Source organism: Syngnathus leptorhynchus, chromosome 21, assembly GCF_054491065.1.
Source record: "Syngnathus leptorhynchus isolate UIUO chromosome 21, UIUO_Slep, whole genome shotgun sequence".
In the NCBI taxonomy this organism is placed as follows: Eukaryota; Metazoa; Chordata; class Actinopteri; order Syngnathiformes; family Syngnathidae; genus Syngnathus; species Syngnathus leptorhynchus.
This window is the reverse complement of record NC_141215.1, coordinates 169688-181539: the sequence shown is the minus strand read 5'-3', so window position 1 is coordinate 181539 and position 11852 is coordinate 169688. Positions and strand designations below refer to the sequence as shown.

The window sequence follows — 11852 nt, the reverse complement described above, 5'->3', positions numbered from 1 at the left end:
CCCATAACCCAGAGGTCGATGGATCGAAACCATCCTCTGCTATTTGTAACTTGTGTCCTTTGGAAAGCTTTTGGCCTTCTTTCAAGTCGTTCTATTGAGAAGAAATGTCGCACCTGTATTTTCCACACGTTGGTTGTGCTGCATGGAAGTCGACCCATCCTCAATGCATACACTTTATGAGGCATATATGTTGTCCCTTCTTTCATCATTCTCAGCCCAAATACACAGTGTAGTTACATATCAAATGGGTACTCCAGGTTAGAATAAAAGGCAAAGATTAATATTTTGCAAAGACCTTTGAAGGGTCTTGATACTTTACAGGTGCACTGACAGGAGTTGGGCAAGGAGACCAGACCTGAATTGATGCAGAAGTGGCTGTGGTGGGATTTGAAACCCACACCTCATTAGAGACTGGAGTTTTGGATTCAGCACCTCAGACCGCTCGGCCACAATACCTGATTGCTGGGCTACTACATGGAATTTTCTTGACAATTATATTAAAACTTTGGAATCGGAGAATACAATGCTCGTTTCCCCACCAGCAACCAGGTTAGTGCTGTCCTACAGCGCCTTGTTTATAATGTAACAAAGAAGAAATAACTCGCAGAAGGCCTGGCGATCATCCACAAGAGCCAACTACCCGGAAAGCAAAAATTGTGGTGCTACAACTTCACATTGTACCAAAGGGCCATGTGGCCACTGAAGATGAGTAATATCAACAGCGAACGGCCTGGACAGACGAAGCAAACACCTACATTCAGAAATGGCTAGGTCTACCGAAAGGTTTCTCTGAAACAGGCTTGTTCGGGGCAACCTCGCTGCAACTGCCAATCCAGTCCATACCCTGGGCTATGAGCAGGAAACGGCTAGGTTCGTTCTTGAGCTAAGAGAATCCTTGGATCCTACTGTGAGAAATCCACGGGGGAGAGGGAGCAAAAACAAACTCCAGCCGAATCTGCTACTACAGGTTAATTAAAGGCCATATCATAGAAATACGTGACATATATATATATATATTAATTACTGTATATAATATATATATATATATATATATATCCCCAACCCTCCGGTTACTAGACGACCCACTCTACTGCTACATATATATATACTGTGTGTGTGTGTGTATATATATATATATATATATATATATATATATATATATATATATATATATATATATATATATGTATATATATATATATATATATATGTATATATATATATATATATATATATATATATATATATATATATATATATATATATATATATATTTTTTTTTTTTTTTTTTTTTTTCGAACGTCCCGGTTCTCGAACAATTCCGTATTCGACCAAATTAAGCTCTCTGCGCACAAAGGTTTCGGAAATCGAATGATTCACTTCTTGAACAGCCTTCTGGAACGGATTGTGTTCGAAAACCGAGGCTCCGCTGTACGTAGAATTACAAAACATACACATCAAATACAAAAGTAAAAGTAAAACATACTTTGGCCTGCCAGTGAAAAACTGGGTACTTTACTTCGACTGTTTTAACTTAGTAGCTTCGCGATGACACATCCGAGGTCGGCCGTTAACTTGAATTGGTAGTCTCTTGATTGAAGTCGTTGCCTCAGACCCATTTTTGCTTATCGCTTCTCGGCCTTTTGGCTAAGATCAAGTGTAGTATCTGTTCTTATCAGTTTCATATCTGATACGTCCCCTCTCTGGAGACCACATATGAAATTGATTTTTGGAATAGGGAGGTGTAATAGGGGCTTGAGGCTTTCCCACCAAACGGTTTGCAAATAGGTTTATTTCTTGAGGGGGGCACATAAACCCTCCTGCTGGTCAAAAGGAGTCATTCATTCCATTAATGAGAATTACATTCACCTTTATATTTTGCTTCATGTAGCCTGATCAAAATGAATAAAATTACTCTCTGTATGTGCATTCACGTGTAACATTGAAGGAGGTGGAATATTGTGTTTCAATATGTAAATAAATACCATCATTGTCTTTTAAGACACTAAAAGTGTCACGTCTCGTACCCAGCCCTTCCACTATGCGTCAGTTGTCTTGGTTTCTGTCCGTGTGCTCGCCCCTCCCCTCCTGTGTGCCCATGATTGGTTTGATTGTTCTCACCTGCCTCTTGTTACCTGTAGTGTATATAAATCCTGTCTGCTCCTCACTCCCCGTCGGCTCATTGTTGTCGTCTGTTGTCGTGTCGTCGTCGTCATGTCCTTTTGGTTCCTGACGTTTTCAAGCACCGTAATTTTCGGACTGTAAGTCGCGGTTTTTTTCATAGTTTGGGTGGGGGGGTCGACTTATACTCAGGCGAGACTTATATGTTTTTTTTCAAAAAATGTACTTGATCATTAACACATTACTTACTAGTACAGTTGATCGCCTCACATATTATTTTTAATACACTGAAAAACGAATAAAGCAATTCACACTTTAAAGCACAATATTCAAGTTCATGAAACAAATAAACAAAAAAACAAAAAAAACTGAAAAAGAAATAGTTATTTTCAAACTAAACTGAACGAGGGTGATTTAAATTTCACCATTGGCCGTGACGCAACAACTGGGAGGGGAAAGCGCTGTTTTTTTGAGTTTTTAAAAAGCACAGGTCTGGTGAAGAGAATTTAGTGTGGTGATGTAAAAAAACAAAAAAACAAAAACAAATAAAACAGTAGGGGCAGCAATGCAATTTAGGATGCAAGCTCTGCTTGTGATGGACAGCATGCGAGCACACATCACGCCAGACATGCAAATCACGAGTCCGATGGCGCGCGTACGCGGCATTGTTTACACGATCGATGATCGATGTATTTTATGATTTGGAGTGACAGATTGTTTGGTAATATTGTTGCTATATGATAGTTATTTGAAATATACTTTATATATCGTTATATGAGTCTGTGGAATAATTAGACATGCAAATCACGAGTCCGACGGCGCGCGTACGCGGCATTGTTTACACGATCAATGATCGATGGATTTTATGATTTGGAGTGACAGATGGTTTGGTAATATTGTTGCTATATGATAGTTATTTGAAATATACTTTGTATATCGTTATATGGGTCTGTGGAATAATTAGACATGCAAATCACGAGTCCGACGGCGCGCGTACGCGGCATTGTTTACACCATAGGTGTCAAACTCTGGCCCGCGGGCCAAATTTGGCCCGCAGTGTAATTATATTTGGCCCGCGAGGCAATTTCAAATTAACATTAGAGCTGGCCCGCCGGTATTATACGGCGGCAGCGCTGTAACACCGCATTCATCGCTTGTACTACAAATTCCATAATGGTCTGCTGTTGCTTTGGCGCCCATACGTCCGTTCATGACTCCGCCTCATGCCCATATAATTAGAATCCGTGTTCATTTTTTCCCAGAATGCACCTGAAATTTTCAAGATGGCGCTGCCTAGATTCGATACTATTGGCTTCCGAGCAGCCGTCCACAAACTAATGGGTGACGTCACGGATGTTACATCCATTTCTTATATACAGTCTATGTGCACACCCCGCATCCCCGTGCCTCTCCCCCACACTGCGACCTCAAACGACAGCTGTCACTGTGTTAGCCTACCAACAAATGGCGAAAAGAAAGGCAGAAAATAGAACTTTTCTGGACAGGTGGGAGACAGAATATCTGTTTATATGTATACAAGACAGACCTGTTTGTCTTGTTTGTGGAGTCAACGTGTCAGTAACTAAGGAGCACAATATTAGACGACACTATGAAACCAAACACCAGGACAAATATAAGGACCTGGACACGGCTTAAAGGAGCCAGAAAGTTAAGGAGCTGAAAAGAGGTTTGATTTCACAACAGAAAATGTTCACAAAAGCCACAACACAAAGTGAGGCTGCTGTATAGGCAAGTTATATCGTGGCACAAGAAATCGCCAAATCAGCCCGGCCCTTTAATGAGGGAGAGTTTGTAAAAAAGTGCATGATGAAGGTTTGTGACCAAGTGTGCCCCGAGAAAAACCAAGCCTTTGCAAACGTAAGCCTGAGCAGAAAAACAATAGCTGACCGCACATGCGAGCTTGCCACCAATCTGCATGTCCAGTTGATGGAGAAGGGAAAATATTTTGTTTCGTTTTCCCTTGTTGTGGATGAGAGCACTGACGCGTCTGATACTGCGCAGCTGACTGTCTTTGTCCGCCGCGTGGACACAAATCTGTATGTTACGGAGGAGCTTTTGGGATTTAAACCAATGCATGGCACAACCACAGGGAAAGAAATCTTTGAGGAGGTTTGAAAATGTGTAACTGAAATAAACCTTCCGTGGAATAAACTTGTGGGATTAACCACTGATGGTGCGCCAACCATGAGTGGTAAAAGGAATGGACTGGTGGGCAGGATCTGTGAAAAGATGCGCGAAGAGAACTGTGCAGGTGAATTATCTGTTTATCACTGCATCTTACATCAAGAATCCCTGTGTGGTAAAGCGCTGAAGATGGAGGATGTTATGTCCACAGTAACACAAAGATCTCAATCACCGCCAGTTTAAGTCTTTTCTGGAATTTTCTATGCACTTTTTCTTGCTACTCCAAGGCCTGAATGGTTTATTTATTCATAGTTGTTATGTTATTTTATTTTCAAATGTATTAGCCTGTGTAAGAAGCTAATTTTGACATTTACCTCAGAAGGCTGCAAACAGAAAGGAGGCATTCAATTTTTATTTAAATTTTATTTAATATGCCATTGATATGTTTTTTTATTATTATAGTTATCATTATTCTTATTATTATTACTATTATGACTATTATTGTTATTATTGGTATTATTAGTGTTATTATCAACTTGAAGAAGCTAATTTTGACATTTACCTCAGAAGGCTGCAAACAAAAAGGAGGCATTCAATTTTTATTTAAATTGTATTTATTATGCCATTGATATGTTTTGTTATTATCATTATTATTATTACTATTATTACTATTATTGTTAGTATTAGTATTATTAGTGTTATTATCAACTTGATTTTGCACGCCTGCACTTTTAAATTATATAAGCCTTGATTGTTCAATATTCATTGTAAAATCAAAACTTGTTTGATTCCATATTAAAAGGTTCATTTGTTCAACCTTGGCCCGCGGCTTTGTTCAATTTAAAATTCTGGCCCACTGTTAATTTGAGTTTGACACCCCTGGTCTAGGAGAATGATTCTTGCTTAGGGTGCGAGAGGTCCCGGGTTCCACTCCCGGACGAGCCCTACTTTGAAACACAGCTATCTCCCATTCTCTGGCATTTTTAACAGGCTGATGTCACATGTGCTGTGTCATCATCATTCACAGGCTCCATTCGTGTGTCACGTGATGCAAATTTGGACACAGCGAAGGACTACCAAAGGGAATGCAAAAGTGAGTGAAAGATAGCAGTTTTCACCCAGTCTCAAATTAGGTACCACACCGTAGTTGCAATGCGAACTCATTTTAATGTGTCAGGCACTTTGCAAAGGAACCATCAATAACAATGAAGATTAGAAGCTGTCTCAAATTGGGGACGTTTTGTGTGTTAGGTGAACGTGATAACCACTACACCATGGAAACATCTGCTGCAGTGGTGCACCTTACCTGCTGGCCCAAACGTGAGTGCTATGGGCACCAAGCACACCCAAACCATCGCTATTTTAGATCTTTACGACTACTCCCACATTCATTCACGTTCGGTGAAACCTCCCCAAATCCCCACCCTAACACGCAAAGCATACGGTTTGACATGAAAGGCGGCTGTGGCTGGGTTGGCGGTTCCATCCCGGCTCTGTCACAGTCACATGTCGTTGTGTCCTTGGGCAAGACACTTCACACACCTTGCCTCCAGATCGCCATTGTAAATGAGAAACCTTTCTCAATTGGCTTACCTGGTAAAACATTGAATTAAAAAAAAGAAAGAAATATTAAAAAGCAAGTCCATTTGTATCATAAAAGGACTTTTGACTTGTGATCTGGTGCTCCTTGTGTGGAGTTTGCATTTTCTCCCCGTGCCTGCGTGGGTTTTCCTCCCACATCAAAAAAACATGCTTGGTCAGCCGATTGAGTAATCCAAATTGCCCATAGGTGTGAGTGCAAGTTTGAATGGTTGTTCGTCTCCGTGTGCCCTGCGATTGGCTGCCAACCAGTTACGTTCCTACTGCCCGATGACTGCTGAGCTAGGCTCCAGCACGCCCGCAACCCCCCGCATCACAAATAATGGATGGAATTGAATGGAGATCAGTTTAGGGCCTGAAGGGGGAGCCACAGCAATGTGTACATACTCTTATTAATTTATCCAAACTTCATTATATAAATCAATGTGTAAATAATCTATCCAAACATAGTTGCTCAATCAGAGCACAGAACAGCACACAAAGTTTTGTGACTTTCACTTACACATAGGCAGAGAGCACAGAGCTCAGTTAAGTTCCATGACACATAGTAACAAAACATTCAGTAGATAACAGGACATTAAAGTGATAACAGAACATATGTCTATCTTATAAGGACATGTTTTTCCTTCCGGCCCATTCCCTTCCTAGTTCTTGCTTTTGGTCAGTATAAAGCCTTCCGATCTGGAGAGTACATTGTTGTTTCATCTGCTGAAGTGCCTTGTTCACTGACCGACATTAAACAAACCAACATCTTGCAAATAAAAAAACAACTGTTACTCCACGTCTTTGTTTTCTTTGCTCAATGACAGACATCTTTAACAAAATGCAACAGGCTGTTTTAGCTAAACTGTTCACGGCCTCGGTCGAGGTTCAATTCCCCGACGCGTAGTCTGTTTCTTTGTGTTAAAAATGTAGCCTAAATTGGGGAACAGGAGTTAAGTTGGTTCATGGTCACCCATTATGAACGTTAACACCGTTTCATGCCCGTGACACTTATTTCGAGTTGGTTTTATTGTTCATCTTGGCATTCTGATGATATTCTCATTCTTTGCTATCCTTTCGCCATAGTTTGTTTCATTTTGATTGATTGAAACCTTTATTGTCCCCTCTGGGGAAAATCAGTTGTCAAACAGCTCATGACGTTTAAAGAGAGGAAGACAAACAGAAAAACAGAGTTCACAATGCAATAAATATAAACACACTGCTCCAATAAATATGCAGTGCAAGCTGGTGGTTTGCTAAAGAGCATCATGCGCAGATAAAAAGTCCCAAGTCAGTTAACCTATCAGCTCTAGCTCCAGGTCTCCCCGTGCCTGCGGGCCTGGTTGTAGAGTCGGAGTGCGGCTGGAATAAACGACTGTCCAAATCTCTTTGTGCTCTGATGGGGGAGGACCAATTTTGATGTATTCATTATAATTTCCATATAGATTTGGAGAATAATGTCCACATTATATAGCTGCGTTGGGTATTGAGTGTGTTTTTGTGTGCGTGCGCCCGTGCGTAATGGTTAACACTCTGGCCTCTGAATCCAGTCATCGGAGTTTTAAATTTCAGTGGGACCTCAAATATTTGGTCGTATACATGTATATGGGAAAAATTTGCTCCTGTACTGCCCCATGAAACCATATGCCTCCCAGTGATTAGGGCTGAGTTTTTCATGGTGTAATGCTTAGCACTCTGGACTTTCAATCCAGTGATTTGAGTTCAATTCTCAGTGGAACTGTTATTTGACATTTATCAAAGAAACATTTTCAATACAGTCTGCCACCCTTTGAAAACATATCCCTATACCTTGCTTATATTTGATAAAGTAATCACATGTTGTCTGGGTTGCAATGTCAACTCGTGGAAGTTACCAGTCCACCAGTTGGCACCAGTTAGATCTTGGATGATTCTAAAGCTAATGCTCTTCTGGAATACCGTATAATGTTTGCATGGTGTGATTGTGAGCACTCTGAATCTAGCAATACAAGTTCAAGTCTTGGTGGAACTTCCAATTTGTAGTAATTTACCTGGAACATAAATTGAGTGTGTAAGCCCAATTTAGTAAAATGAGCGCCTTAGTTAGTGCATTGTGCTCAGAAAAATTATGCTCCTTTTTCAGTCATTGCTAGGGTTTCATGGTGTAATGGTGAGCACTCTGGACTCTTAATCCAGCGATCCGCGTTCAAGTCTCGGTGGGACCTCAAATATTTTGTCATTTAGCTGGGAAAAATTCGCGAAATGGTAGCAGCTTGTGTGCTTCCGTATGAAATCGTATGCTTCCCTACACTTCCCTACGCTCCATGAGCGCTCTGGATTATGAATCCAGTGATCTCAGTTCATGTCTCGGTTGGACCTCAAATCTTTGGTCATATACAGTTGTATGCAAAGGTTTGGGCACCCCAAATTAATTTCAAGATTTTCCTTTATAAATCATTGGCTGTTCGGATCAACAATTTCAGTTAAATATATCATATCACCGAACCCCTCTTTAGAGAAAAAAATTTATTTTTTTCTTATTCAAGACATAGACGTTTTTTACTGGCGCACAAAATGAGCCGTGCATGAACATCACCTTGTTCAAAGAATAAAACCAACACAATGCATGAATTCACAACAAATGACATACCAGCAAATCAGTGTGACTTCTGCTGTTGCCTTTGCGAGACCATTTCAGATATGCAAATTTATAAATCAGGTGTGTTCGGACCTCCGCAGTGGAGGCTTTGCCGAACCCCTGAGACTGACTCACTGAAACCTTAGGGTTCGACCGAACCCAGGTTAAGAACCACTGGTCTGGAGGCTGTTATTTCTGCAAAAGAAGGATCTACTAAATATTGATGTCATTTTACTGTTGGGTTGCTCAAATGTATGCACCTGCCTACTTTTATTGAAATAATGATTGCACACTGTCTGCAAATCCTATAAACCTCACTTCACTTCTCAAATATCACTGTGTTTATCACTGCCGTCATCCACCGTGCATGGATTTGGGCCATCTAATTGGTTCCTTTGCCCCCGCCCACCCTGATTAAGACCTGCGGAGGCTGGTTAGGATTTGGATAGAAGTTGGTTAGGACTTGATTAGTAAGTGTTAGGAATCGTTTTAGCTGTCCCTTCAGGGCAAGGAACGAGGAAGTTGTCATTGTCTGTAAGCTTGTTTGTATGTACATTTGTCATGGTCCAACGTAGACTGTTCAGGGTGAATAAAACACAACTCTGCAGCAGGTTTATTCTGCTATTAACCAGATTCAAACCGGGGTTACAGCAGTTTCAATGCTATATTATGGCCAATATGCAGTTGCATGTTTAATGTCTTTTCTCAAGGATCTTCAGCCAGGGCACCCAGGCAGACCATGAAAGAATGTTGATGTTAAAATGTTGGTGGAACTATCCAATAACTTCGCAAATCCGATGATCCCAAAGCCTTGAGATGAGACAAAATTGGAGAGACTTTTTTCTTGACAATGTCTGTGAGTTACTTCAACCCAAAAGTTCACATAAAGTACACATAGCTAATGTTGACCACAAAATGGCATATGAGCTAGCCAGGAGTCCTGGAATATTCTGATTTGTAGACATATGCGTTATCCAATGGTCAACTCGCCCCACGGGAAAATGGGGTTTGTAAGCTTGTGGGTAACACTTTCGCAAAATTGAAAAAAAAAAAATGGGTGACATTTGAATCTGCCATGATTGCGCCACTCGCCCTACAAGTTACGGCTACCAACCGTAAACTTGCGTGGAAGATCGTCAATGTCCAAAATATGGCTGTTTAGCAATAGTGAGCAAGGGACAAAGATAACAAAATAATTTTATTATGCCAAGACCCAGATTTGAACCGGGGTTGCTGCGGCCACAACACAGAGTACTAACCACTATACGACCATGGCCAATGCTCAAGACTCAAGAAATTTTATTTAGCATGTGTGAGCGTGCCAAACAAGGAATTTGTCTTCTGTACATCACAGCCTCTGTTCAACATTTAGGTGATTAACAACACTCAGGACATGTGAAAATGACAAATATTCTCAGCCATCCCATGAGGGCAAGGAAAAACTCAAAACTCCGACTAGGGGAAATGAGAAACTTTGAGAAGAGACCACAGATGGGAGGATCCCTCTTCCAGGATGACCAGGCTGCAATAGATGCAGAGAAGACACATAGTACAAACAGTGTAGACAATCCAAAAAGGTGTGGAGAGCAGGATGTTATTGTACAGCAATGACTCTGAGACTCTAAGAGTTGTGTGAGTTCATCAGAGCAACAGCCTGGGGGAAGAAGCTGTCTCTGTGTCTGCTGGTTTTAGCGTACATAGCTCTATAACGCCGTCCGGAGGGGAGTAGTTCAAACAGACTGTAACCTGGGTGAGAAGGGTCTGTAGAGATGTCTCTTGCACATTTCCTGGTCCTGGACAGGTACAAGTCTTGTATAGATGGGAGGTGGATTCCAATGATCTTTTCTGCAGTCCTGATTGTCCGTTGCAGTCTGTGCTTGTCTGTCTATGCACAACATAGTTCATGCTACTGCATACAGGCCATGATCCAATGGTGCTTAGCACTGCATTGTATTCGATTCCAATCGAGGTTTTGGCATGATCAAATTACCTTGTTGCCTTGTTTGTGGCGCTGTTGTGTGGCAGCCGTATCGCCTATTGAGTTGCGCTCATGTCATCTGTGTCTTTTATATACCCGGTCTGTGGTAAGAATACTGCTGGGGCCTGAATATCCCCACCCACGGGGATCAATAAAGTTTCAATCAATCAATCAATCAATCAATCAATCAATCAATCAATCAATCAATCAATCAATCAATCAATCAATCAATCAATCGACCAATCAATCAATCAATCAATCAATCATTCAATCAATCAATCAATCAATCAATCAATCAATCAATCAATCAATCAATCAATCAATCAATCACATTTGTCTGCTGGTCACTGTTGCAAAACAGCCTTCCTTTGGACAATGACCCAAGATTACAGTCGATAAAGTCTTGTAGGGCGAGTGGCGCAATGATAACACATGACAGATTCAAGTGATGTTTTATGTATGATGAGAATCAAAACAACAGACAAAAGAGACCCAAGGTCAATTAAATCAAGTCATTTCGTTGCAATTGATAGCCCATGTGACACGCGCCTCAGATTAAATGGGGCTCGTTGATCAACAGCAAACCCAGGTAATCATGCACCCTAAGGAAGAATAATTCCCCTGCACCAATGAGCCCCATCGGAGACCAGCTGACCCCGTTACATTCCGATTGGTAGCCCATGTGACATGGACCTGAAGACTGAATGTCAGTGATGAATGGAATAAATTGAATCTGGTTGTAAGGCTCCCACTTCCCTAACTTCAAGCCCTAACACTAAGCCTAAAACCGTAACAATACCCAAACCCTAATAATTAACCCGTAACCTGCTAACCGTAACCCCCTCATATTTAACCCTAATCTCTAATGCTCCCCCTAATGGTAGTGCTCCCTAAACTTGAAGGCAGGCATATACGAACCGGACCAGCAGATTACCCCATTTCAGAATTGTTTTAGAAACCCTTACAGACGGTTAAAATCCACATAATAGTTATGAGCGGATGTGTTCTGTGAGTGTTCTCCTCCCCCCCCCCTCCCCTTTCCTTTCTCCCGCTGTTGGGTTTTCAACATTCACAAAGAATTTCACAGACGCAGAGAGTTGTCTTCAATGGCTACAACTTTTTTTCAAAAGGACGGTGATCAAACAACAGCAAGTGCCCTTCTACAGGCTGGCCACTTTTTATTGAGTAAATACAATGGGTGGGGGTTACTCAAATGTATAGCTTCTCATTGGTTCACAGCAGTCAGTTGAGCACAAAAATGCAGAAAACCCAGATGTTATTGCTTAACGACTCATGGCTCCAAACATATACGTCCTGTACCAGGAACGAGCAAACCCCGATGTTCTTGCTTAACGATTTATGGCTCCAAACATATACATCCTGTACCAAGAACGGGCAAACCCAGATGTT

General features: G+C 41.2%; 1 non-coding gene and 1 pseudogene across 1 annotated transcript; both read left to right on the top strand.

The window, feature by feature from the left end:
- The first annotated feature begins 1627 nt into the window (after positions 1 to 1627).
- LOC147039885 (U2 spliceosomal RNA) lies at positions 1628 to 1800 on the top strand (annotated as a pseudogene).
- A 6179-nt stretch (positions 1801 to 7979) lies between these two features.
- trnak-cuu (transfer RNA lysine (anticodon CUU)) lies at positions 7980 to 8051 on the top strand. Its single transcript has one exon. It is a non-coding gene; the product is annotated as a tRNA-Lys (tRNA).
- The last annotated feature ends 3801 nt before the right edge of the window (positions 8052 to 11852 follow it).